The sequence below is a fragment of the Chrysemys picta genome, chromosome 3 (genome assembly GCF_011386835.1).
Source record: "Chrysemys picta bellii isolate R12L10 chromosome 3, ASM1138683v2, whole genome shotgun sequence".
NCBI classification, from domain to species: Eukaryota; Metazoa; Chordata; order Testudines; family Emydidae; genus Chrysemys; species Chrysemys picta.
Genome location: NC_088793.1, coordinates 154,167,689 through 154,194,650, shown reverse-complemented (window position 1 = coordinate 154,194,650; position 26,962 = coordinate 154,167,689). Strand labels below are relative to the sequence as shown.

The following is a 26,962-nucleotide window of genomic DNA, read 5'->3' as shown; positions in this document are numbered from 1 at the left end:
GCGGCAAAAAACCTAGGGCTGGCTCTGTCCCATACCATTCACAGCAAGCTGCAGCATGAGGTTTCAGTTCCACGCTCCTTCCCCCTCCCTTTCCTGTTAATTGCGGCCAAGGGAATGCTGGGAAATGTAGTTCTTTCCCTGCTCCAGGGCTGGCTCTATAGGCAGGGAGCTAACCAACGAACTACAGCTCCCAGGCCCCCCTGTTGGTTCTCAGCTCCCATGCTGGATTCTTGTGCCCCTGCAAATTTGCCGCCCCAAGCAACTGCTTGCTTTGCTGGTGCCTAGAGCCGGCCCTGGCTGGTAGCCTCCCTATGCCCTCCCCCAGCACCTCCTGCCCGCCCGCAGATTAGCGCCTTCCCCCTTCTCCCCCCGCCTCCTGCCCGCGGCAATCAGCTGGCGTGCGGCATTTTGGAGGCAGGAGGGAGGAGCGAGGACTCGGCACGCAGGCTCCCCCTCCCTCCCCTGCCTCCTGAATGCAGCAAGCCAGCTGATTGCCCTGGGCAGGAGGGGTGGGAGGCGCGCCTCCCCTGCCTCCCGAACGCAGCAATCAACTGGCTTGCGGTGTTTAGAAGGGAGGGGGGAGGAGCCAGGACGCAGCCTGCGAAGTAAAGGGGGAGGAGGTGCAGGGGGAGAAAAGGCGGTTCAAGGGTGGGGGTTTGGGGGAAGGGGTGGAGTGGGCGGGCTGAGGGTTGAGCCCCCCTGCCCCTGGTGCTTGCAGAGTAGGGGAAGCTGCCCTGGAACCTAACCCCTCCTATTTACATTAATTCTTATGGGGAAATTGGATTCGCTTAACATCGTTTCACTTAGTTGCATTTTTCAGGAACATAACTACAATGTTAAGTGAGGAGTTACTGTATAGCACTTTTCATCAATAACTCGCACATGGTTTTACAAAGGAGGGGTAAGGATAACTAGCCTCATATGACAGACAGACAGAAACTGAGGCCCAAATTGGTGGCATGAATCACCCAATGTACCTCAGTAGATCTGCAACAGAGTCAGGAATAGAACCTAGGTTATCTGCCTTCCAGTATTGTTTGCTACCTGCTCGACCATTGTACCCAGAAATGTCTCTGATGTTCAGGAGCATTCAGAGCTAATTTCTGGTACAGGCCCATCTCCAATACTAATTGTACTAAAAATCCAGTCCACAGCTTTTACAACGGAGGCGTTGTTACCTGTGATTACCATAATTACTTATTTCCAAGTACCATAAATGTACACAGATTTTTACAAAATGTTTAGAAAAAATCCTCACAATATCCTTTCCCCAAAGACTATCAAGTTAATCTAGGACATGCAATTACAGTGGGCTACAATTCAGGCACAACATCATTTGTGGTGCTATATGTAATCTGAATTCAGTGCCAGTACAAATAATGAGTAAAAATCTATGTCCATTTTTTCTATGTAGAATTTGAGCTCTTTAAAAAACACCCCACACACACACTTTCATTGTTTTCAATGAATATGTTCATTTTACATTCTGAAATAAGGGAGCTAGCCAAGATTTTCAAAAGTGACTGACAGGAGGCCTAGATTTTGGGGTAATGAACTTGAGACTCCCTAAAGGAGTCTAACTTTCAAAGGGTGAGTGCTCAGTGCTTTCTGCAAATCAAACCCCTTTAAGGTGTCGTAGGTTGGTCACCCAGAATCATTTGTTACATTTGAAAATCTTGGTTAGTATCAGAGATGTATTGTGCTATGGGTTTGTTTTGGTTTTAGAGCTGGCCACCCAAAGCCCAAAGGAAGAGCAATCATCCTGCATAGGAGATAAGAAATTTAGGGGTGCGGTGGATCTCTGAAAGCTCCTAAATGACTAAGAAGCTTTTAAAAATATCATTACTGAACAGCAATATGACACACACTTTCTTGTGGACGTGAGAAGGGAGAAAAGTATATGCTGTACTTTCTTGAAGTAGTGTGACAGAGCACCTCCATAAATGATGTGTACGGCGCTTTTATGTATTCAACTTTTGAAAGCCCCAACTAGTGCTGCATATTGATCCAAAAGTCACACTTGAGTGGAAAGATCTTTATTTTACCAGTCAGCTATTATTACATGAAAGAGATTTTAAGAATCCTTTTTAAGTTCCAGTGGAAATACCCAAAGTTTTGCACAATCAGGAGGTCTTGTGCAATTGAATGAGTCAGCTGGAGTAAGAGTCCAAGTCATTAGGCATTTCTAATGTAAGTGGATTGCGCACAGGGACATAACTGGTGGTGCATCATCATCTTCATAACAAGAATAAAAGGATGAGAGTCTTGCTGGGCTACATTAGTTAACACTTGTGGAAATGACTATCTGGCTTAAAAATTATGAGGTGCTGTTTCTGTGTACTGGACACTAGTTTACATAGATGAAGTTGCTGGCCTGGACAAATCAGTTATCTTGTAAAGGTTGTAGCTGAGGTAGTCACATTCTTGGCGGATGGAGGTGCATAAAAATACAGGATAAACGCTATTTGTTTGCAGCATGGTTGCATTTGGGAGGTGATGGCTGATACTTCAGCTTTGTGGTATTTCTGAAGGGTCTGAGCTGCCCTTGCTGGAGGTTGGTTTGTTTGTTTGTTTGTGTATGCCACAACCTGGAGTAACCATTTTCACAGAGGTCACAGCAATGAGTACACATGCACTCAGGCACAAATTGTGTACTGAAATGTTCAGATGTCATTTACAGCTGCAAGCAATAATTCCCCAAGCCCAGAGGTCATAACATACAGTAAATAATAGAGGATGAAATATGAAAGTTCAGTAGTTCGTTAGTATTATCACTATTAGTTATATTGATTGATATAGAATCACTGGCAAGCCTTGAAGCACTTATTGCCAAAGTGTGTGTGTGTATGTGTGAGAGAGAGAGAGAGGGAGGGAGATACATATACTAGCATTATTGAAACATGAAGGTTGAGAAAGCAAGCACTGAAAGATCAGGAAAATCAAGGTTAAATTTTCTACCCAATGTTAACGCATCTGATGTTTTTATTATATGCAGTGGTAACAAACAGTGATACCATAGCCAAACCCTTTTAGAAACTAGCCAAATGGCTTAGATAGCTAAGTAACTTAACCCCAGTATTTACAGTATGCAAACTATTCCCTACAGTAATTTTAGGGGAGTGTAGGTAATGCTGCGTGAACTTAAAGTAACTTTATGTAGTTTAGGCAAAACCAAGAAGCTTTGAAGAGTGACCAGACTGCCACAGCTTTGATCAGTGAAGGTGCTTGAGCTGCAGCACCTTCTATAAAAGAGAGGGTGCTACATGCAGAGCATTCACTATAAAGGGACTTCAGCTTTGGCATTTACTCTCTCTTGTTTTGAAAGAGCTTGAATTGGTTAACCTTGAGGACATGCAGTAAAGCTGATTTGGTAGATCGTCTGTGGATGAAAACTGTCATAACTCCATTTAAGTCAATGGAGCTCTGACAGTTCACATCACCGAGGATCTGCAGAAAATCTTTACAGAAGTAAAATAACCTCTCTACTCCTACTTGAGAATCCCCTGTTTATGCATCCCAAGATCGCATAAGCTCTTTCGATGACAGCATCACACGGGGAGCTTGTGTTCAGCTGATTATCCACCATGACCTCCAAATCTTTTTCAGAGTCATTGCTTCCCAGAATAGAGTCCTCCATCCTGTAAGCATCATCTATATTCTTTGTTCCTAGATGTATACATTTACATTTAGCGGTATTAGCAAGCATATTGTTTGCTTGTCCCCAGTTTACCCACTGATCCAGATTGCTCTGAATCAGTGACCTGTTTTCTTCTATTTACCACTCCCCCAATTTTTGTGTCATCTGCAAACTTTCTCAGTGATGATTTTATGTTTTCTTCCAGGTCATTGATAAAAATGTTGAATAGCATAGGGCCAAAAATGGATCCCCACTGGAAACACACCTGCTCGATGATGATTCCCCATTTACACTTACATTTTTGAGACCTATCACTTAGCCAGTTTTTAACTCATTTAATGTGTGCCATGTTAATTTTACATTCTAGTTATTAATCAAAATGCTGTGAGCTTCCAAGTCAAATGCCTTACAGATATCTAAGTATATTATGTGAACACTATTACTTTTATCAACCAAATTGGTAATTTCATTAAAAATATATATATATATTGAGTTAGTTTAATGGGATCTATTTTCCATACATCCATTTTTATTTGTGTTAATTACATTACCCTCTTTTAGTTCTTTATTAATCAAATCCTGTATCAGCTACACTATTATCTTCCCCGGGATCGATGTCAGATTGGCAGGCCTATAATTACTTGGGTATTCCCATTTACCTGTTTAAAAATTAGCACAACATTAACTGGACAGTCCAGTGAGCTTCTTAGTCAACTCTTTTAAAAGTCTTGGATGCAAGTTATCTGGACCTACTGATTTAAAAATGTCTGACTTCAATATCTGATGTTTATCATCCTCCTCAGATGCTAGTGGAATGGAAAGAGTATTATCATCACCATATGATATTATATCATGTTTTTCCCCCAAATACAGAATAGAAATATTTATTGAACACTTCTGCCTTTTATGCATTATTATTGATAATTATATCATTTCCATCTAGTAATGGCTCAATACCATAGTCAGGATTCTTTTTGTCCCTAATATATTTTAAAATCTCCTTCTTATGATCCTTAACTCTGCAGGCCATAGATATCTGCTTGTGTCCCTTGGCTTCCCTTATCAATTTTCTACAGTTCCTAACTTCTGCTTTATATTCATTACTATCAACTCCTCCTTTCTTCCATTTGCTATATATATATTTTATAGCTGCCTTCACTTCCCCACATAAACCAGATTGGTCTTTTTTAATCAGCATAGCTGCCTTCCTCAATTGTAGGATTGTGGCTTTGGGGGCAACTAGTAAGGTGTTCTGAAATGATTCACAAGTGTTAGTCACATTTTTCTGTTTAAATTCTGCCACCCAGCAGAATCTAAACTTGTTTGGACATTATTCGGCTTGGATATTATAAATGTGATCAAGTCATGATTACTGGTACCTAAGCTACCATTAACTTTTAGTTCTGTTATCAGTTCTTCTTTATCTGTTAGGACATGTTCTTGTCTTTTTTTATTATTGTTTCTTTTGCTTTTCTGGTAAAAGTGGTTGTCGGTATAGCAATTCTGAAGTAAATTTAAAAATGGTTTTACCTAATAGAAGTCCAAATAATAATGAAAAACATGTCTGGGGAGGAGAGGGGAAGGGAGGCATGGCTGTGGCTGGCCAGGGGCTCCACCGGCTATGTCAGGGAGTTCAGGCCTTCGGCCAGCCCAGAGCTCCTCTGGACGAAGGGACAGGGGTGTTCCGGGCTTTGGCCAACCCGGGGCTCCTCTGGGCAGGTGTGTGTGTGTGTGGGGGGGGGGGCGGGTCTCAGGGCTTCGGCCAGCCCGGGGATCCTCCAGCCATGGGGGGAGGGCGCTCCAGACTTTTCCAGGTGGGGGGCTTGTGGCTCCAGCTGCGGGAGTGCAGGCAGAAGGGGTGCAGACGGGGATTAGCCTTCCCAAAGGGGGGCTCCACCCACTGCTCCTGAGCCTGCCGATCGCCTCCTCACCCGCCGCTTGCCTCCTGTGTCCCTCCTCACTCCCTTGCCACAAACAAATAATAATTAATGGAGATATCCCATCTCCTAGAACTGGAAGGGACCTTGAAAGGTCATCGAGTCCAGCCCCCTGCCTTCACTAGCAGGACCAAGTACTGATTTTGCCCCAGATCCCCAAGTGGCCCCCTCAAGGATTGAACTCACAACCCTGGGTTTAGCAGGCCAATGCTCAAACCACTGAGCTATCCCTCTCCCAGCCCACTGTGAGAACTCCTGCTCGCTGGTGGCTCACTGCTCACCTGCTCACTTCCCCCGCTCACAGCCAGACCCCCCTGTCTGCCTCGTCACCCTGGTGCTGGCTCGCCTCCTTACTCCTCCGCCAGGGCCCACTCGCCTCGCCGTTCACCTCCTCGCCTCCCGTCCACCCGTCTCCAGTCCTCACCCCTCGCCTCCTCACTCTCACCACTCACCTCCTCACTCCCCGCTTGCAGCCAGACCCCCCTGCCTGCCTCATTACCCTGTTGATGGCTCGCCTCCTTACTCCTCTGCCAGGGACCTCTCCCCGCTCGCCTCCTCACCCTTCCCGCCCACTGTTCTCACCCCGTCCTCACCACCTCACCTTGCTCCTTAAGTGTTGTGTGTCTCACCTGTGTCTCCAGAGAGGCAGCGCATGCAGGAGCAACAGGGAGGAAGGCAAGGGGCTGATGCTGCATGGAAACCCCCTGGTGGCCGCATTTGAGAAACAGTGGTCTAATATAGAATTCCCCTGTGTTGGCTGCAATACTTCTTGAGTTAGGAAACTGTCATCTATTAGGTTTAGAAGGTCCAAAGATGTTTTAGTACTGGCACATTCTATAGCCTATTCCTCTAGAAGCAGGAGTCATTTAAGGTGTGTGTGTGTGTGTGTGTGTGTGTGTGTGTGTGTGTGTGTGTGTGTGTGTGTGTGTGTGTGTGTGTGTGTGTAGGCATACATACTAGGGTCATGGATAGCCAGAATGTGGGTGCAAATTTATCCTGGCTTTCCACACTGATTTGCATCTGTTTTGGGGACTAAATGAAACAAGTACAGAACTGAGCCTTTTCTCAGCAGTAAAAATGAATGACGGCTTAATAGGGAATAGGTAGCAAGTATGAGTTGAGGGATTTGACTGAAGTAATGGGAAAGAATAGTTGGAGTCTTAGGTTAATACTAAACCTTGGCTAAGCTAAGAGTGTGTTTAAGTATAACTGGACACCTCACCTCTGGGGCTCATCACACATCATTTGAAAATTGCTCTCTTCCAGATTTGCTCACCCAAGCAGTAAAGCTGGTCACAGCAGCAGCTACATCATCTGGTGAAGGCATCTTCCCTCATACCTATGTGGGTTTCATTGCTGCAGTTGTTCATATAATCTGCATGTGAGAGTTAATAAATGAAACAAGGACAATCTCTTCTCCAGCTAACACAGCCAGGCAACAGAGATATCTTTTTCTCCTTATTTCTCCATCTTTACCTCATGCAGAAGCTTCCTCATTTTGTTCAGCTCAGGCACTAATTCTGCTAACACAAGGAGTTGGTTTTTGTTTGTTTGCACTTGAGCAAAGATCACAGTGTCCTCAGTGGGTAGAGAAGAGGCAGCAAATTATAGCCTGCTGGACACCAGTGGATCTAATTCACAGAAAGACTAACACAGTCCATAGGGCTTAGTGTCACCACAAGTGTTAGCCTGGACTAAACTATCAAGGAATAAACCCCAAACTGCATAGGAGGACATTTATCTCATTCACACTTATGGCTTTTGAGCTCCTTAGATTAGACCTATTTCATCTTAGATACTTATAGGCCCCCATAGTATTTAAGCACCTCACAGTCTTTACTATATTTACCCTTCCAAAACTGTGAGGTTGGGAAAAACTATTTTGAAAATGCAGAATTGAGGCACAAAGAGACTAAGGGCCAGATTTTAAAGGTGTTTAGGCACCTAACACCGACTGAAATGATTGGGAATTAAGCACCTAAACACCTTGAAAAAGCCATCCATCAAAAGGAGAGCCAGGAGGAGTAGGAGAATCGTGCTGAAGAAATGTAGAGTGGAATTTCGAATAGTGCTCGGGGATAGTTTAATTCTGCTCCCTGGGCAGTGGGTGAAGCTTCCCCCTGGGGAGGCTAGCCCCCTGCCCCGCCTCTTCTGGCTGAAACAATTCTTCTGCTCGCTTCTCTCAGCACCCTGTACTGGAGCAGGGCAATGAGAGCTTGGTCAGGGCCACGGAGGGGGGCTGAGAGCCTGAAGCCCCTCCCCCATTCTGCCCCTTCCCCGCGGCCCTGCCCCCACAGTGCCTCTTCCTCCCAAGGCCCCGCCACCCCTAAAGCTCTGTGGCCACAGCAGGGAGCAAGAGCTCCTTCAGCCCTGGGGCCATGGCTGGGGGGGATTTTTACAGGGCCCTGAGCACAGGCCCCGTGTGCTTGTGCAGTAATCCACCACAGCCCCCCTCTCCCTCCAGCAGCCCAAGGTTTGGGGAGGCTTAGCCTCCCCCAGCCTCCATTACCCGCCGCCCATGTTCTGCGGGGATTGAAGTCAATGGTGTTTTACACTCAGAATGTATAAAACCTGCCTATCACTTCTCTGCTTTTAATAGACAACATCAGGCACCGAGTTTTGAACAAACTGATCATGCCCCACGTTGGGTCCTACATACGTAATTTATTATAATAACCTTTCAGGAGGTGTTCAGAGCCTCTGAGGGTAAGGCCATAAAATCTTTGTGAATGATTTTTTAGTACAAGACTAATAGTGCTGGTTTAGAACACCATAGAGTAATGGCAGGATCTGTGCAAGCTTGTCCCACACACCTCTAGCAGAGCACCTCTGTTGTGCCCTGCAACACACCCTTCAGTGCCAGTCTGTAACCTCTCCTGAGTTAAGCATCACTACCTATGCACCATGATGTGGTGGTTTGGCAGCTGGGATATCCGCTCACAAAATCAGAGATGAAAGGAGCCTACAGGTGAGGAGGGTGACTTCAGTGGAATTTAAGCATGTGCATAAGTGTTTTACTGAACTGGAAACATTCCCATTTCACAGATGAGACTGCTCAGGCATAAAGAGCTTAGTGTAAGGCCCCGTGGGTTTAGAACCCAGGCCTGAAGAGCTGCCCGGTAGCTGGCATCTCCATGCTGCCATCCAGCAGCAGCTATAACCAGCTTGTGCCCCCCTGCAGACAACCTGCTGCAGACACAGACCATGGGAAGTCCCACCTCAAGAGGTCTCACAGGCAGCAGCTTCATGGCTCCTGATTAGCTCCACGCCCTATATAAACCCAAGGGATGTTCCAGGATGTGTTCTGGCAACCGTGCGGCTTTCCTGTAGCTGCCACACCATTCCTGCTCCTGAACTCCTGGCTTCGACCTCAGCTTGATTTGGATTTTGCCTCCTGACCCAGACCCTAACTCGGACTCTGACACTTGGTATCGATCTGATTTGGAACCTCACTACAAACTGTTCCACTACTTCCAGCCTCATGTTGGACCTGCTCTGACCCTTGGTCCTGACTGCCCTTGTCAGAATCCTGACAGGTGACTTGCCCAAGGTCTAGAACTGAGGCATGTCTGACACCGAGTCTCGAATGCCCTAAAAGCACTAAGCTCCTAAAAAGCTTTGGTTTCTGTTAACTATATTCCCTTATGGGAGCCTTTTTCAGTCTTTTTGAAAAATCCACATAAATTGAATTACACTTTGGATATCCAATCCTTTGCTCCTTTTCAAAGAGCATTGTGAAGAGCCGTATCACTTTCCAATTACTCCATTACCAGGAGGTGCGGTTCACTCACTCCCATTATCTTGCTTATTTTTATACCCCTGTGAATGACCCTGTCATTTTTGTTTAAGTGGGGACTGTAACTTCATCCCTTAATACAGCCTTTAACAACATTGTCTCTAAGTGATGTTAAGACCTATATTATTATACACAGCCTTTGCCGAGGACTTTAATTCGTGCTCCTTTTGCGTGGATATCTGATTACATTCAGGAGTTAGTCATTTCAAATCCAGTTGTTTAAGATCATTGAGTTCTAGCCTAAATTTCAACTGGTAGGACATTTTAGTTATAATATGCTATTAAGAGTCAGACAGGGAAATTATATTACACTACATTGTGGCAGTTGATGTGATATCTTTATTAGTAGTAGTTAAAGCAGGACGTTGTTTATCTAAATATAAAATTGTCACAAATGTCTTATTTATAGGCTCAGTCACACTTTAATAATTTTAAATACTCCTCTGCAGAAAAGCTGCCACCGTTTGCTTCGTACAAATGGGCTCTTTTCTTATCTCTAGCATTAATTAAAGATGGGCCTCAGTTGTGAAGTTCTGCTTCACTATCAGAATTTCCCCAAAGCTTAAGGGCATTTGGATTAGATATTCCAGCTCTGCCCATTTTAGAGGGAAACTCAAGATACAGTATGTAGTTCAGGTCTAGAGTTGGCTCTCCTTACAAATATTCCCAAAGTCTGAGGGAAGAAGAGGGTTTCAGATCTGATTTATGCCCATCTCAGTTAAGCAGAGGGGGGAGACCTTGAACCACTACTATGCTAGTTACTTTGGAGAAGTAATTAATATGTAATCATACGTGTAAATATATAATGAAACCATCTGTGCTACAGCTATAACCAAGTCAGGGATTCAGTTACAATCTGGTTAAAATTTGTAGTGCTGACTAAAGCAAATTGTGTCCTTATAACCTGAATAAAGTCTTGAGCTGCCCAGGATTTTAACCAGCTTACAGAAACACATTAGATCCCATTGAGAATACAACTTTTAACTGTGTTGTAACAGGTCATGGGACACCTGCACTGTAATCGGTTTCCCTGACATGGTTATAGTTGTAACGTAGGTGAGGCCAACAACTAAATGCTTCTCTTTCTTAAAGCCTATTTAGATTTCAGTGTAATTAACGTGACTAGGAAATGTGAACCAATTTAAATAAAAAAGCCAACCCAGATTTTGGGCCCAAATTCAAATCCAAGCAAAACCTTGTGGACCTTTTTTAATGCAAAAAAATAAGATCTGTTAATTTGTTTAAAATCAGTTTTTTTCATGAGGAAGCAGAAGTCCTGAGCTCCTGTAAAATAAGCAAGAAAGGGCCAGAAATCTCCAAGGGGGAAACCTTACATTGCAGGGTATCTAGTCACAGTTTGAAGACCATTCAGACATTAGGATGAAACCTCTGGACCCTTTCTGAGGTTCACCTGTTACTAATTTGTACCCTACAGTGCTAAATTTTACTGACAAATATATTTAGAATGTTAAGCAAAAGGACTAGCCCCATCTGATCCCACCTCGCTTAGGGCCTGATCCAGTGCTTACTGAAGTCAGTGGGAGTCTTTCCATTGACTTCAATGAGCTTTAGATCAGGCTCTTAATTTGTAAACCATGGTGATCGCTGTTTCTGCATGGGTGGTGTGTTAACAAGATATAACTATGCTAGGAGCCTGCTTTAATGATGGATGATCACATTCCTGCCTTCATTTTCTTGTCATTAAGTACCTGCGAGGTGCCCAAACGCCTCCTCAGCACCTTATTCCTTCACAGCCTGTTGATTGCCACTGATTTCAGGAAAAGGAGAAATTGTAACCAAGTACAGGAGGTGGATGGCTCAGCAGATTGGGCTGTTATGTGGGAGATTTTGCCAAGTTGTTATTGTTTACTATACTGCCACCTAGTGTATGCTTTAGGCCATCGCTGTTACTGTGTGCTGCGTCTTTATTGTGTGCTGTTTATCAGAGGCATGCAAAACTCCGTAGTTTTGGTTCTCAGTGATTTGTATCAAACTCAATTCATGTGTAATTAGACCCTTTTCGGTTCTTTTTTGAGTTCTGGGTTTGAATTAAACCAATAACAGTGTTTATGGGTGAAAGCAGAGGTTTGCACCTGGTTTGGAGTTGCAAAACGGTGAGTTTCAATGTGAAACCATAGTAAATCAGACCAGGTTCTCCTGAAAGGTAGATGACCATTATCAGATCTTTGGATGAAGCCTGGCAGAATTTGTAATATGACCTCTGAACAGGGCAAGCTTTGCATAATTTCAGCTTTGTCATGCAACTTTTGTACAACTCTTGTGTTTATAACAGATACAGCCAGGTACATTGCAGGGAACAATTGTGAAAATACGTGAGATCTGCAGCCGCACTGAGGAAGACATCCATAGGATAGCAAAAGACAGGGGAAATACGTCCCTCTCAATTCTCATAGTGTTTGTGCTGATGATTTATAAAAGCTTTTAGCCTACATCTGCAGTGTTTCTTCTTGCTTTTGTGAGCTGACCTGTATTGTACTGTGTATCAAAGTGATCACAGAGGGGGACACTTTTGTTACATGAACTTTCTAGATGAAATAACTTTTTTCTAGAGATAATCCCAAAGCAAATCTCTGGATACAAACACATGAACTTGGGAGAAGCTTGTATCCAGATTTGACCTTGATGGTCCCACATCACTACATTTTTCTGATATGAAAAGCAATTTTCACTGAAAATTTGAGCACAACTCAGCAATTGTCATATCACCATGTCCTCCAATGACAAAGTCTGGGGATAATTCTGATCACATATCAAAGGCCTCTGTCCATTATTCCACAGAAAGAGTATGATGTTTGATTCAAGTTTTGATGTTGTACAAATCATTGTCTTTTTGATGTACAAACAAGAAGTTTGACACAGTATACATTGCTGTTGGAAGTTAGTGATTTATATAATCACACATGGGATTTGTAAGCCTCTAATTTATTGCATTAATCAGTGAGCACCAAATCAGTTTACAAAATGCATGTAAATCAATTTAATCTGTCACAATAATTGTCAATGTAATTTTTAATGTAAACTTGACAGTAACTCTAATTTCCATACCATTTCTTGCTGAGAAAGCAATAACTCAGCACTTATATAGCACTGTACAAATAATAATCAGTTTTGCTCTGCCATGGAAGCTTGGGGGTGCCATCAGTTGAAGTAGTGGTTTGTGAATATTTACAGGTTTGAGATATTTGTGTAATTTGGAGAATGACATCATAGTCACACTATACACCAATTGCATTTTTGGTGCCATGTTTGAGTCAGTATGCGTGAGAGAGATTTTGCGAGGAAGGGTGCTTCTTACAAACAAAAGATGCAATAACAAGAAGGACCCAGAGACTTAATCAAACAGATGCTGTGTTAGCATATGGCAAGGATTCAGGTGACAATGTCATACTGAACACTGATTGTTTGCATTTGCAGTCTTTACAAGAACACCTTTCATCTGAATGTCTCTCTCTGTGTTACAAACAATAATGAAACCTCTCAACCCCCATGAGATGATGATATCCCCATTTTACAGACAAAGAAATGGAGGCAGAGAGAGAGAGGCAAACTGATTTGCTCAAGGTCACAGAGCAAGTAAGTGACCGAACTTAGGACTCCTGACTCTGATGCCCTAACTGGTAGTTATGCCTCTTGGTGACAATTCAAGAACCAGACCTAATACAAGCTGTGAAATATGTGGTGCCTAATTTGGTGAAGTGACTAAGAGAAGCGATGGAAACTCGCTGCAGTTGACTCCCTTTCACCATCTCTCTTCTTCTCGTATTTAATGCTTTAGTTTTACCAAAGAATGAAATTGGATGGCTTAAGGGACTGGAAGTGGGATGCTAAGTCTTTCACCTCCCCATTTCCACGATGCATTTCATGGACTGCAAAAGGGGTGGTGACTGAAAGCCATGACTTATCTGCAGGCTGTTGAGTGGACTTCATGAAATAAGTTGATACATTTCAATCCAGTTTCTAAGGGTAGTTCACAGAAACTGCTGTCACAACTGGCACCAAAACTGGACTGACTGGGCCTGGGGATTGCATCTGTGCTTTTGCCTTCATTAAAAGCAGAGTTGAGGAGTTCAGTGCAGAGAAAGCTTGCACAGCTGCTGCCTGTGCTGTAGCTGCCTTCTAGACAGAGGGATTTGGCCAGCAGGACTGTAAATCCAGTTCTTTTTGCCAGCTCTAAATTCGCTGGTTTTGTACAGGTCCATTGGAAGCGTCTCTCTTTAGTGAATGTAATGACTGTAACCCATTAAGAACTCACTGGCACTGATCTCGGTAGGCTTTGTGATGTGTTGATGCTTTGGGACTGTGGCTCACCGATTTTATCCCTACTAGATGCTAGGAGGAGGCACTTCTATCCTCTTTGGGACACCTCAGTGACCGGATGTTTAAAATTATATTGCTCATTAAAAAGGAACAGTAATTACACTGGGGTTGGCGTGGGAGGGTTTAGTCGAAATACAGCTGAGGGCTTTTAATACAACTCCACCTTCATAAGAATCCTGCTGGTGCTCATAAAGTAATCTCACAAAATGGGATGGTGAGGCCAGAGTCATTTCTTTGGTTAAGTACAAATTTCAGAGCAGTTAATTTTCTTGCCAATATTTCACTGAACTTTCGGAATGTAACATCTCTGTGAATTATAGATAAAGTTCCAAGACTTTGAGATATTGCAGGTGTGTGAATACTTATCTTTAGACCTTCATTATAGCTAGTGAACTGCATCCCCATCCTATTAAATTAACACCACAGGAGGGCTAGAAGTCAGGTATTTTAATTGCTGTCTTTATAGACTATATAACAGGTATCTGCTGCTCTTGGACACAGCATAAGTGAACTATGCCAGAGGGGGAAACATGGGCAGTTTAAGAAGAGATGAGCGTATGCTAGATACAATGTCATTTATGGGTCATATTTTAAACCAGGAAAGATCTGTGTTCCCCAAGATGGCTGATCTCACAAGATTTCTATTATTCAGGGCTGGAATCCCATGCAAACAACTCATGAGAACTTTGTGCCAATGAACCCTTGCCCTGACTTGGTCTTGAACTGAATAAATACATTGAAAAGACCTATGAGATCACATCTGGTCCACTTCCTGCCCGAGGCAGGGTTGTTCCTTACAGTGTATTCTTCCCTGACTTTGCCCAATCTAGTTCTCAATGTTCCAAGCAATGAAGTTTTCACCACAGCTTTGGGAATCCATTGCACAGCCTAATAGAGCTCTGTGTCAGGGAGTACTTTTTGAAACTCAGCCTAAATGTACTCTCTCTTAGCTTCATCCTAGTTCTCCTAGATACTCTTGGTGATAGGTACTTTATAATATAGTTAGGTAGATCCCTCTCCCTCTTTAATGACCCTTCAAATATTTGCAGGCTTCATCTCATGTCACTTAATGCTGTCTCTTAGCCAATCTAGACCTAATTAGCTCCTTTATTCTTTTCTCCAAACCTCAGCATAAAACTACAGTTACACAGACCTGATTGCCACTTTGTTGGCCTACATCAGTGTGTTTTTCTGTAAACATTCCAGATCTCCGTGTCCTTCAAGGGTGTTCAAGGTTTAGTGCAGAGCATATGTGCAGGAAAGGGCCCTTCTTCTTGACTTTGTTTGATGTCTGGGGTCACCAACCCGTCAGTGGTTTTGCCTCTGGAATTATTTTGTTCAGGCAAAGCAAGCCCCAACTGCACAGCAGGGCACTGAAGAGTGAAGAGCTGCCCCCACCATAGTTTGGCTTTGGATTGCAGAGACACAGGTAGTGTAACTAGTGAGCAATAGCATCCACCCACGGCATCACTATTCTCCAGTGCCCAGATAAGCAGGGGCATGTGCTACAGTGATTTCCTTTTTCATGAATGGAGCTGAAAACTGAACAACCTGCAACAATAGACAGACATCCTTCCAGCCACAAACCTACCATATGTGACCAAAGATGTTCCTCTTCCCTAATAGCAAATGGTCATATGTGATTTCATTTCACTCATGCCTGAGTCTCTTACTGTTGTCATTCCATTTTAGAGAGGTGGAAATTGGGTCCATGAAGGTGGTTTATTGCATTTGCTAGATACAGACATAGAGGAAGGAAACTTCCTTTCCACAGTTTTATATAGTGCACTTCAGTCCTTACCAGTAACACCCTCTGCTATTCCATTCCAGGGCCAGTCCCTTGCACATGGTGTATATACACCCACTCCTGTCTGTTGCATGGAATTGCATATGCTTTAGCACCTGTGATTACCTTGCTCCCTAGTGGCTGATCTGCACAAAGGGCATACCTTAATGCAGTACTGCTGAGAGCTAATGGAGAGATGGTGCTTTTAATTATGCTAGAAGAAGGTTGCATTTTCTGAGCAAAAGATGCTTAGTTCTATCTATGAAGATGCTCGTGTTCAACTTAGCTAGTTAGGAGATGCTTCTCTGTGTCTGTAGGTTTTGTTGCATCATGTCTTAAAATGCACCTCAGACCCAATATGGGAAACCAATAAAAACATATGATTGAGGGAGGTGGCTGAGGAGCCATTACTACAAGGTTCAGAGAAAAGGTCAGAAAGACATTAACAGAAGAAACAATACAGAGGTAGGACTGTATGAGACCAGCAGTCTTCGCTGACCTTTACTATCTCTGAATTTATTTTATTTCCTGGACAGTTGTGATCCAGGGGAGGGGTCATTGGAATAGGAGTCAAGGGATCTGGCAACTGTTAAACCAATGTCTTGGTGTGTTGTCTGAAGTAAGTCATTTAACCAATCCATGCCTCAATTTCCCCATCTGTAAAATTAGAATATCTTTCTACAATGCTTTGAGACCCGTGGATGATACTTTTACTTAGCGCTTATATAGTTTTTAGTGTTGCTGCTGTTTGCATTGTGGTGCCCCAGTTAACCAGGATGAGACGGACAAAACTCACTTTCATTAATGATCTGAGCAGGACTTGAACAAGGTCTCTTGGAGTCAAAGGCAACTGCAGTCACAGACTGTTCATTCAGATCCTTACTAGTTCCAGTTGTAGGTTAGCCTGTATTATTCTTTCCTGAAGCATTCGCTTCATGCTTTCTTTCTTTGTGGCTCTATTTTATTTTGTGTGCAATTCCATATCTTTGGTTGACATTGAGAGAAAAACAGCGTTCAAGCCTGTCACTGCTTTCTATAAATAAACCTGGAGATCTTAGTTAGCCACTTCATGCTTCTGTAAGCATCAGCCCCATGCTGCAAGCAGCATTTATCTTCCAGTGATTATTAACCACTCCAATTAGAGCTACCCCCATGCTAAATTAACAGCTGTGTAAAATGGATTGGAGAACTGAGAGGTGTGATAGGATGGCAGGGGTGTTAGTGAAAGTTGGACCAATCTTTTGTAGTGTCTTTTTTGGAAAAGTACAGGGTAAAAAGTATGCTTTGCCAACTTTTTTAGGATATTCCTTTGTTGTTATATAATATGGAGCTCTGTGATTTGTTTTGGTTAGCACTGAGTTGTCTGGTGGCATTCAAAGTGTTTAGTGTTAGCTAATTAGGTTCCAGTGGTCCTCCAGAGAAGATGGAATCAGACAGCTGTTTCCCTCTGAAATGAGAAACAACCTGTAGGAAGGTGATCTGGGCATTTGAACCTGAACACCAAAGTTCACAGTTCCAGGTGGATCATAGTCAAGACTCCAGTTTGTTCTTTTCCATAATTTCCATTCTTTTCCTGTTGTTCCATAATTAGAATTCCATAATTCCAAACTGTTTGTTATGGGGTTCTTTCACTTTCCTCTAAAAGAGCTGCACACCCCATATTTCACCAAGAGTGTGGGTGTGAGCATTAATTTCTCCACAGCTGTAAACTGTGTAGGTGCCGGTGAGTAAGCGGTTACTAATACATGCTAGAGGGACACATTGCTTTCCTTGTAGAACTGTCTGTTGCAGTTGCTGTTGTTTGCTGCTGATTACTATTAATTCTCCAATGTGTTGTTTGAGTTCAATGATTAGTAAGCAAATAACAGAAGAAAATGATGCATTTTATGGGGAATCCTAAGAAAAATAATAAAACCACTTAGTTTTTGTGCAAGATTAATAGGGAAGTATGCTCTGAGGTGGTTTATTATACTCAATTATTTGTTTTCTCAAGAAGAATGAAGATAAATTTAGCCTGTCAGCCAACTTTCCTAATTGAAAAAGGGAAAAGTGTAAAGTATAGGTACTTATATGTTCTAGTTCCTTATTTAATTATAATTTTAAGAAAGCTACATGTTATTACATCCAGAAAAACTTTGTCTAAAGAACTTTAATGGTGCTCTCATTGTAGTTTCTTACTTCATTCTTTACAAACATTATTGAATTGATTTTTCACAACACCCCTATGAGTTGAGATGGTATTGCTTTCCCCATTTTACACTGAATTGAGACACACAAATTAAAACCAAATCATCAAATTTTGTATGCCCAGTTTTAGAAACTGAAAGCCTGATTTTTTAAAAGCATTTATAGCACTTTATATGTTCAAAGCCGAGCCCCCATTGATCTCAGTTGCAGCTGTGAGTGCTCAGCACTTCTGCAAATCAGCCCCAGGGTCTCCAGTTGCGCACCCAGAAAATGAAGAACACACAAGTATCAGTCAATTGCCTTCACCACAAAATTGCCCTTTCTCTTCCTGCAGTTCCTTGCCTTATTAACTACACACCTTCCAACTCTGCAACAAAAAAGGCAGGAGTCCTACAGACAACAGTCTCCTTTACTGCACAACCTTGTTCTACCCTGAGAGTAGGTCCAACCTGTTCACTGAATGAGGCAGAGGTCCTGTGGGAAAAAATGTGTAATTTAAAACTCTGTCACAATGCATATGCTCAAAGGGGCCAAATGAAGATTGCACAGGCATCCTTAATTCTGGCATTTCCTAACTTCTGAGTGCTTGAGTTTGCAAACTTAATGTTATTTTAACCTGGTTTGGGGTGGGGCGTTTTGTTTGTTTGGAGTGGGAGTGGTTTTAGACTCTTATACCTATGTTTTCCCTGGCCTGTTCCTATCCCTCTCATCCCAGCTCCTGCCCCTGTCCTCCCCATCCTTCCCTTTCCCCATCCTACTTTCTGCCATTTGATTTGATAACATTGCTTAGTGTGGGGGGTTATTATTTATTTCCCTAATCCATTCTTTCTCTTCTCTCTCTGTTACTTTCCTCGCTTTCCTTTTCTTTCCTTTGAGACATTGCCAAGTCATTCTCTCTTGTCATTGGGTGTTTGTACCAAGTTGTGTCTTGCATTTTGCCCTGGCCATAGTTTGAGTAGGTCTCCTCCTGATCTCTTCAGTTAGGGCTTCTCAGTGTTTGGAGCCTGCCATTGCAAATGTGCTGTCTCCAGCCACCAGAATTTACTAATTATCTTTAATTTTTAAAGGTTGAGAATTGGAGGCCCAGAGTGATAAAGTGACAGGTCTAAGGTCACACAAGGTATTTCTACACAGCAGTTGAGAGGTTATTCCCAGTTCAGGTACAGGTACACAGGCTAGCTCTGATTGAGCTAGTCTACTAAACTTAGATGTGTTGGCTGCAACAGCACGGTGACTGGCTGCCATAGTACAATTCTGTCCAACCCCTAGGTATGTGCTCAGATGGCTAGCTCCTGTTATCATGGACAAACTGCTATTTTTAGGTGCTAGCTCAAGCAGAACTCGTGCATGAATGTCTATCCATGCTGGGAATCATACCACCCAGCTGCTTTGTAGACATCCCCACAGTGAGTCAGTGGCAGAACTGGATAAGAGAAAAGAAGAGTCCTGACACCATATTTACTCTAAGCACTAGACAAACTTTTTGGCTCGAGGGCCACATCTGGGTGAGGAAATTGCATGCAGGGCCATGAATGTAGGGTTGGGGTGTGGGAGGGGGTGTGGGAGGAGTGCGGGGTACAGGAAGGGGGTGGGGGCAGAGGAGGGGTGTGGGGTGTACAAGGAGGCTCAGGGAAGGGGGTTGGGGTGCAAGAGTGGGTGTGGAGTGTGGGAAGGGGCTCAGGGCAGGAGCGGGTGCGGAGTGCAGAAGGAGGCTAAGGGCAGGAGTGGGTGTGGAGTGCGGGAGGGGGCTCAGGGCATGGGGTTGGGGTGCAGGAGGGGTGTAAGGTGCAACGGGGGTGGGATGCAGGAACGGTGTAGGGTGCGGCAAGGGGTTGGGGTGCAGGCAGGATGCGGCAGGGGGCTCAGGGCAGGGAGTGTGGGGTGCAGGAGGGGTTTGGGGCATGGGCTCTGGACCAGTGCCACTTGCCTGGAGCGGCTCTGGGGTGGCAGTGATGCGCACTGGGGCCAGGGCAGGCTCCCTGCCTGCCTGCCTGCCCTGGCCCCACGCTGCTCCCAAAAGCGGCCAGCACCACGTCCCTGCGGCCCCTGGGGGGGGGAGAAGAGGGCTCCGCGTTCTGCCCTCGCCTGTAGGTACCTCCCCTGAAGCTCCCATTTGCCATGGTTCCCCATTCCCGGCCAATGGGAGCTGCGGGGGGCAGTGCCTGCAGGGGACGTGGTGTCCGACGCTTCTGGGAGCGGCGCGGGGCCTGCGGCACCATGGGGGTCGCAATCCTGCTGGCTGGATCCAAAGCCCTGACGGGCAGGATCCGGCCGGCGGGCCGTAGTTTGCCCACCCCTGCACTAGACAGTACACTCTCTCTCAGTGTTTAATGCCAGCATTAAATCTCTATATGCTCTGTTTTTAAACACCTCTGATTCAGAAACCTCTGAACTGCCAAAGAGAGAAGCAAATGAAATTGAAAAGCCAGTGATGAATTCTCCTAAAACACAAGGAGCATCAAGGAGGGTTTCAGTTTTAATTACCAGATTAGGGGCTTCAAAATCCAGAAATCTTTTTAAGTGGCATGCCTTGGCCGAGGAAAAGTAAATTAGAGTGCAGAGCTAACCTGTTAAAAATATTTTTGAAGATACGTTAATTAAATATCATACAAATCTCTCTTTTATTTGGGAAGAGTGTGGGGAAAGCTAATCAAGGAAAGCTTCACACGTAGGTATTTCCAGAAGCCACATGCATACAAATAAAATTAAAAACTTTTACCCAGCACACATTAATGCACAATGGAATGGGTTGATACAGAATTGTGCTCCTGCCTCTTAGAATGGAAGCAAAGTAACAAGTGCTGAGCCCATTCCTGCTTCCATTGAAACCAATGGTTATGTTCCCATTGCCTTAAATGGATAGGATGGGGCTCCCGCTGAGGAGTATCTTAGCGAGTGGAATGCCGACAGACCCGGGTGTTGTCAGGTGGGTCCGAACCGGGGACCTGTGGCACTTAGTGCATGAGCCAAAAGCCAACTGGCTGGCTTTTAGCTCATGCTGTAGAGGCTCCTGCACTAAGCTCTAGAGGTCCCCCGTTTGATCCTGCCCGCCGACGACAGGAATCTGTTGGCGTTACAAGTGGGGGCTCATCCTGGATTTCAACTGTGGGAAGTCTCTGAAGCTTGGGTCACACTCCCTCAGCTAGGGGAAGTATGTAACCCACACACCTTCTGGGTGTGGTGTTCTGTTACATCTTGAGGAACTGAGACCACTTAGAGAGAGCATTTAATGACACAGGAGCCAACTTCTTTCTGCTCCGGTGGGTGTTCGCACCCCTGCCCCAACTCTACCCCCGCCTCAAAGTCCCTGCCCTAACTCCGCCCCTCTCTGCCCCTATTGGACCCCTCTCCAAATCCCGGGCCCTGCTTCCGCCCCCAAGTGCGCCACGTTTCCCCTCCTGCCCCTCCCTCCCAGGCTTGCCACGCAAAACAGCTGGGAGGGAGGGGGGAGAAGCAGGACGCGGTGGTGTGCTCAGGGGTGGAGGTGAGCTGGGGCAGGGCGGGGAGCTTTGCTGCTGGTGGGTGCAGAGCACCCACCAATTTTTCCCCGTGGGTGCTCCAGCCATAGAGCACCCATGGAGTCAACGCCTATGATTAATGAGTCTGCTCTACAGCCTTAGCTAACAGCCAGTTGGCTTTTAGCTCATGCAGTAGAGGCTCATGCTGTAGAGGCTCCAGAGGCCCTAGGTTCGATTCTGCATGCCGCCGACCAGGGTCTGTCAGTGTTACACGAGCACTTGCTCACCCATAAAAGTTCAGCAGCATTAGGGTTACCATATTTTGTGCCTCCCAAAGGCGGACACTCCATGGGGCCCCGCCCCCACCCCAACTCCGCCCCCTCCCCAAAGTCTCCGCCCCCTCCCCTGCTTCCCGCGAACATTTGAGTCGCGGGAAGCCTGAAGCAGGTAAGGGGGAGTGTGGGGGAAGGAGGCGCGACCCAGGCTGGCCCCGGCCCCGGGCCCGGCCCCCGGCCGACCACCCCCGGCCCGCCCAGCACTGCGGTCCCCGGCCCCCGGCACCGCACCGCCGTTCCCCGGCCCCCGGCACCACCGGCCCGTCCTGGCACCGCCGGCCCGGCCCCCGAGCCGCCGGTGCCGGCCCGGCCTCCGAGTCCCCGGCCCAGCCCGGCCCCCGAGTCCCCGGCCCAGTCCCGCCGGCGCCCCCGAGCCCCCGGCCGAGCCCCCGAGCCCCTGGCCCGGCCCCGCCGGAGCCCCCGAGCCCCCGGCCCGGCCCTGGAGCCCCCGGCCAGGCACCGCACCGCCGGCCCGGCCCCGGAGCCCCCGGCCCGGCCAGGCACCGCACCGCCGGCCCGGCCCCCAAGCCGCCGGCCCGGCCCGGCCCCCAAGCCCCCGGCCCGGCCCCCGAGCACCCGCACGGCCGGCCCGGCATGTCCCGATTTTCCCGGACATGTCCAGCTTTTTGGGCTTTCCCCCCGGACGGGGATTTGGAGCCCAAAAAGCCGGACATGTCCGGGAAAAGCCGGACGTATGGTAACCCTAAGCAGCATGCTCCTTCACTTTGGGTTCTTGCACACTTTACTCGTGTTTGCAGAGCAGTACAGACCTGCTTTTCAGAAGAACTGAATATCCGCATGTCCCATTGGCTGATAGTTATTACTCTGTGCACTCATCCAGACTCTTCTGCATTTAATCCTTTCCCTGCTGCATGTGGATGTGCTGGTCCAAAAAGAGATTGGCAGCAGTGGGAACTGATGGTTCAAGAGTTTCTGTGGGTTTTACATCCACATATTATATGACTCTGCTGCTTGGATTATCCTGCAGCAACACCATGGTAGATCTACAAATTCCAGGACATCTTCATAAATGTCTGGATACTTTTCAGCATCTCCCTTTTTACTCCTATGACCAAACTGGCAAGGGGGATTGGGCAATGAGTTGCAAGTTCCTGTTCTATGTTCATCCGAGATCAGACAGAAAGGGACCACCTCTCTAGTCACATTAACAGAGGAAGTGATTGGGCTGTGAAGAGGAGTTAGTGGAAATCCTCACTTGCCCAGCTGCACAGAGATTAGGTCAAATTTGTATGATCAGGCATGAGTTCAAATCATGTCATTCATGTCCAGAGCCTGGCACTGGATTCCAATATTTACCAAATTACGGAGTGACTGGAAGCAAGACCTGTGAGATTCTAAGTCTGTGCAGGGCCCCCAAGCCATTGTTTGTGTCTCCTTTCCTTGAAATGTGCCATTTTTTTAATGTTGCTGATTAAATAATAATTTATAAGACACCAAGCCAGCTATGGTACAGCTTAATGACTAGTGTAATTTATGGATACCAACAGCTACACAAACATTGCTGTAAATATAAAACATGTCTCCCACAAATTTTACTTTGATGCCTATTTGATATCATTCATTTTTCTTCCCCCCGTCATCTTTTGTATGTTAGTCGGGGTCTGCGCAAAACTCAGCAATCCTTTCCTCGCAGGCTCTCCTGGGATGAAGCGATTGGGTCTGGAAAATGAAACGCCAAATTAATGTCTTTTTTAATATCAAATGGACATTTTAATTTAAAGCTAGTTAACCCCCCCTTAACATAAATAAAAATGCCTCCATTTAAAAAAAAACAAACAAAAAGAACATTTAAAGTATAATTTTGGGAGGGATGCTTTTCGGTACATATTTTTCTAGCTACCTAAATCTTCTCCTCCTTCGTCCAATCATTCCTTGTGTGTGTAGACACTGAATATGCAAATAGGAGAAGGGAATAATTCATCCAGTGACACTGAACTGAGCCTAATAACTCACCCTGCTGTGATCATGCTATTTCTGTTCTGTGACCTATGCTACAAGCCCAGGTATGTGCACGGCATAATGCAAATCTGAGCTAATTCAAATCTCATGTCAACAGAGATAAATGAACAGATAATATTAATGCTGCTACAAGTGCTGAGGGCCTTGGTGTTTCATCTTGTGTGTTAGTTAGGTAGCAACACAGTGCTCCATAACACCATCCTGGGGCATTGATTTAATACTTACTTGACAGCAGAAGTGAAAGTAAAATGGAGCTCTTACCGGTACAGGGCCAGCTCTGGCCCCCATGGAAGGGGCAGAGCCTTGGGCGGAAGGGTTGGGGCCTCAGGCGGAATGGGCAGGGTTAGGGTCAACATCCCCCAGCCAGTCCATCTGCGCTGCCTGGCCTACATTGCCCCAGGCTCCAGCTGCGATTTAAAGGGTCTGGGGCTCCAGCGGCAGCCGGAGCCCCGGGCCCTTTAAATCGCGGCCCTGGGGCAGCTGCTCCTTCCCCCCCCCCGCCCCGTTGGCGGCCGGGGGGTGGGGCAAAAGGGGCAACGACATTAAAGCACTGCCACGGCAGCGCTTTAACGGCACTGCCCCTTTTACACCTCTCATTGGTGGCCCTGGCGGTAGGGACCCTGCAGGACCACCGATGGGGGGAGTGCAAAAGGGGCAGTGACGTTAAAGCGCTTTAAGCAGGGTCCTTAAAGTGCTGCCACGGCAGTGCTTTAAAGTCAGCGGTATGGGCCGGTACTGATGGACACTTTTTACCAGTACGCCATACCGGCCAGTACCGCCTTACTTTCACCCCTGCTTGACAGGAAGAACGACCTACTGAGTCACCAAAGTCACTTCCTGCAACACCCTGGTTTTCCTCTAGAGATCTCCATATTGACCTAGTCCAACTCTCAGGGCTTGTCTACACTGGCAAGTTTCTGCACAGTAAAGCAGCTTTTTGCGCTCAAACTGCAGACTTGTACACACTGCCACGCCACTTTGTGCGCAGAAACAACTCAGTTGCAGCACTGCAAAACAACCCACCTCAACGAGAGTGGTTAGGCTATTTGCGCAGAGGCTTCAGCACTCCATTGCCAGTGTAGACACCTGATTGCTTTTTGCACTGTCATTGGCCTCCGGCGCTGTCCCATACTGCCTCAAGTGACCGCTCTGCTCATTGTTTTGAACTCACCTGCCCGGGAAACCTGCGCCCTGCCCCTTGCAAAGCTCCATTTCTGACAGCCGTTGCTTGCTGTGCTGATCTGCTCCAGGACACAAAGCAAAACATTAATGTGGATTGCTCATGCTGTTGAACACAGAGGGGTGGGGGGGGGGAGGTGTTCCCCCTGCCTCAGGACTGGTTGCTTCCTGTCACTCTCTGAACTTACAAGACAGCATGTGGACATACTCTCTGTCCCCCAAAACACACTGTCTCTCTCCCCCACTCCATACTCTCACACACTCCCTGTCACACAATTCCCCCCCCACACACACACACCCCTTCAGTTGAAAAGCAGCTGGCAATCTAGTAGGATGCCCATGGAACAATGGGATTGAGAAACCTGCATCATGTGATGCTGTGCCTGCCCCAAGAGGCATTGCAAATTCTTCCCAAAGCACCCTGCAGCCAGTTGCACAGTGGGATATCTACCACAATGCACTGCTCTCTTTGCCGTTGCAAGAGCTGCTAATGTGGATGTGCTCTAGTGTCACAAGGAGCATGGTGTGGACACACAACAGCAGTTTTAATTCCAGCATTTTAATAAAAGTGGTATAACTTGTGGCACAGAAACTTGCCAGTGTAGACATACCCTTAGCCTGTGAAATCTGATGAGGTTTGATTCAGACATGGGAAAGGCTCTAAGCTGTGTCTGTAGGAACTTCCAAACTGTAGATTCTGCAGGGGATAGCATGTTACAAAAAGGAAGATGCACTGTAGAAGTCTATGTAGTCCTTGCTGATAGATTCTCAGGGTTGTCCAGTTTCAGCCACTTGTCTTGTTTCTGTATGTACAGTTCTGGTCTGTAGGAATGTCTTGACCGTAACAGACATACAAGTGCAGTGCGCAGCTTGCACGCTGCAAGCCAGAATTCTGTAAGGCAATCAAAAACTATGAGCTGTCAATAACACAGAGCACCCTGTTTAGAAGCTGGGACCCTTTATTAAAATGGTTTGGCATGTTTGTTTGTTTTCCCCTTCTGAATTTATTTGCACCATAAAATGAGCTTGACAAGAAATAGGGGTTGTTTTTCTACATGCTTCATTAATTTTTAGTTTTGGCAGGCAATATAAATAAAAGTATCAAGCGCACATCTAATTGAATCACCAGCAGTTCTCAACTCTCTGTAGTATCAAGGAACATGATGTAGCTTTGCTGTTTAGCAAGCGTGGATGAGTCAGGCAAACAATGGCTCATTCTGCCAAGGGGCTTTGGGCTCGGTCTCTGATTTTACCTTTGTTATATAAAAGCGGGTAAGAGTTGTAATAGGGAATTTGCAACAATAGCCTACTTTGGATGTGACATTCTTGAAAGGCAGGTCCATGACGCATGGTACTACAGGGGAGGGTCTCTGGTTGTAAGTAGGAAGCAGAGACACTGGAGAGCAGGTGCATTCTTCTATAAATCTATCCACTTTCATAGATTCATACATTTTAAGACCAGAAGGGACCATTGTGAACATCCAGCTTGACCCCCTGCATAACACAGGCCATAGGACTTCCTTGAATTGATTATTGCTTCAGGCCCAGTAGCTGTGGTTGAACTAAAGCGTATCTTCTAGAAAAACATCCAGCCTTGAACCACGGCAGAATCCAAGAGGCTAGGTCCCCAGAAGATTTACAGTATGCAAAGTCAGGTTTATCAGGCTGCATAACTTAGGGCCACTCAGCTGTCAAAGAGATCAAAGGGGTCTCCAACAAGGGACTCTGCAAAGAGATGAGAGACTCCAGCTCACTCCTCCCTGGATGGCCTCTGATATCTTAAAACCACTCAAAGAAAGGGAGAACCTGCAAAAGTCCTGGCTCTGGGTTTAGCTGCAATATTTGGTAATCTAATTAGAGCTGGGCAAAACTTTTTCCACCAGAAATCCAGATTTAGGTCAACCAAAACATTTAGAATATATGTCGAATTCACCAAATGGTTTTGATCAGAAAAAAATCTTTAAAAATATTTGAATCATTTAGTTTCAACATTTTTTAAATACAACATTGTTGGTTTTTTTCAGTTTGGAATGATGATTCATTTTGAAATTTCTGAAATTTCCTTAAAAAATAAAGAGTAAAAAGTTTTAAAAAGCACAAATGAAATGTTTCATTTTGGGTTTGTATAGGGGTGGTCTTCTGTAGAGGGCTGCAGCTGGCCTGCCCTGTCCCAATCCATTAGCCCCACCCACCACACCTGTGAGGGTGCTGTGGGTAGGGTTACCATATTTAAAAAATAAAAAAAGAGGACACTCCACGGGGCCCTGGTCCCGCCACTTTCCTACCCCCTTTCCCACCCTAACTCCGCTCATTCCCCGCCCCTTCCCCA

The 26,962-nt window shown here is 45.6% G+C and overlaps 1 protein-coding gene and 1 long non-coding RNA gene across 4 annotated transcripts in view; one reads left to right on the top strand and one right to left on the bottom strand.

The window, feature by feature from the left end:
• Positions 1-26,962, top strand: part of ALK (ALK receptor tyrosine kinase) — a 587,230-nt gene that overhangs the window by 400,033 nt on the left and 160,235 nt on the right. The gene's annotated exons all lie outside the window — the stretch shown is intronic.
• On the bottom strand, positions 22,947-26,358 carry LOC122173528 (uncharacterized). The gene is made up of 3 exons (XR_006174052.2): positions 25,245-26,358; positions 24,626-24,695; positions 22,947-23,154 (listed from the first exon to the last, which is right to left on the bottom strand). It is a non-coding gene; the product is annotated as an uncharacterized LOC122173528 (long non-coding RNA).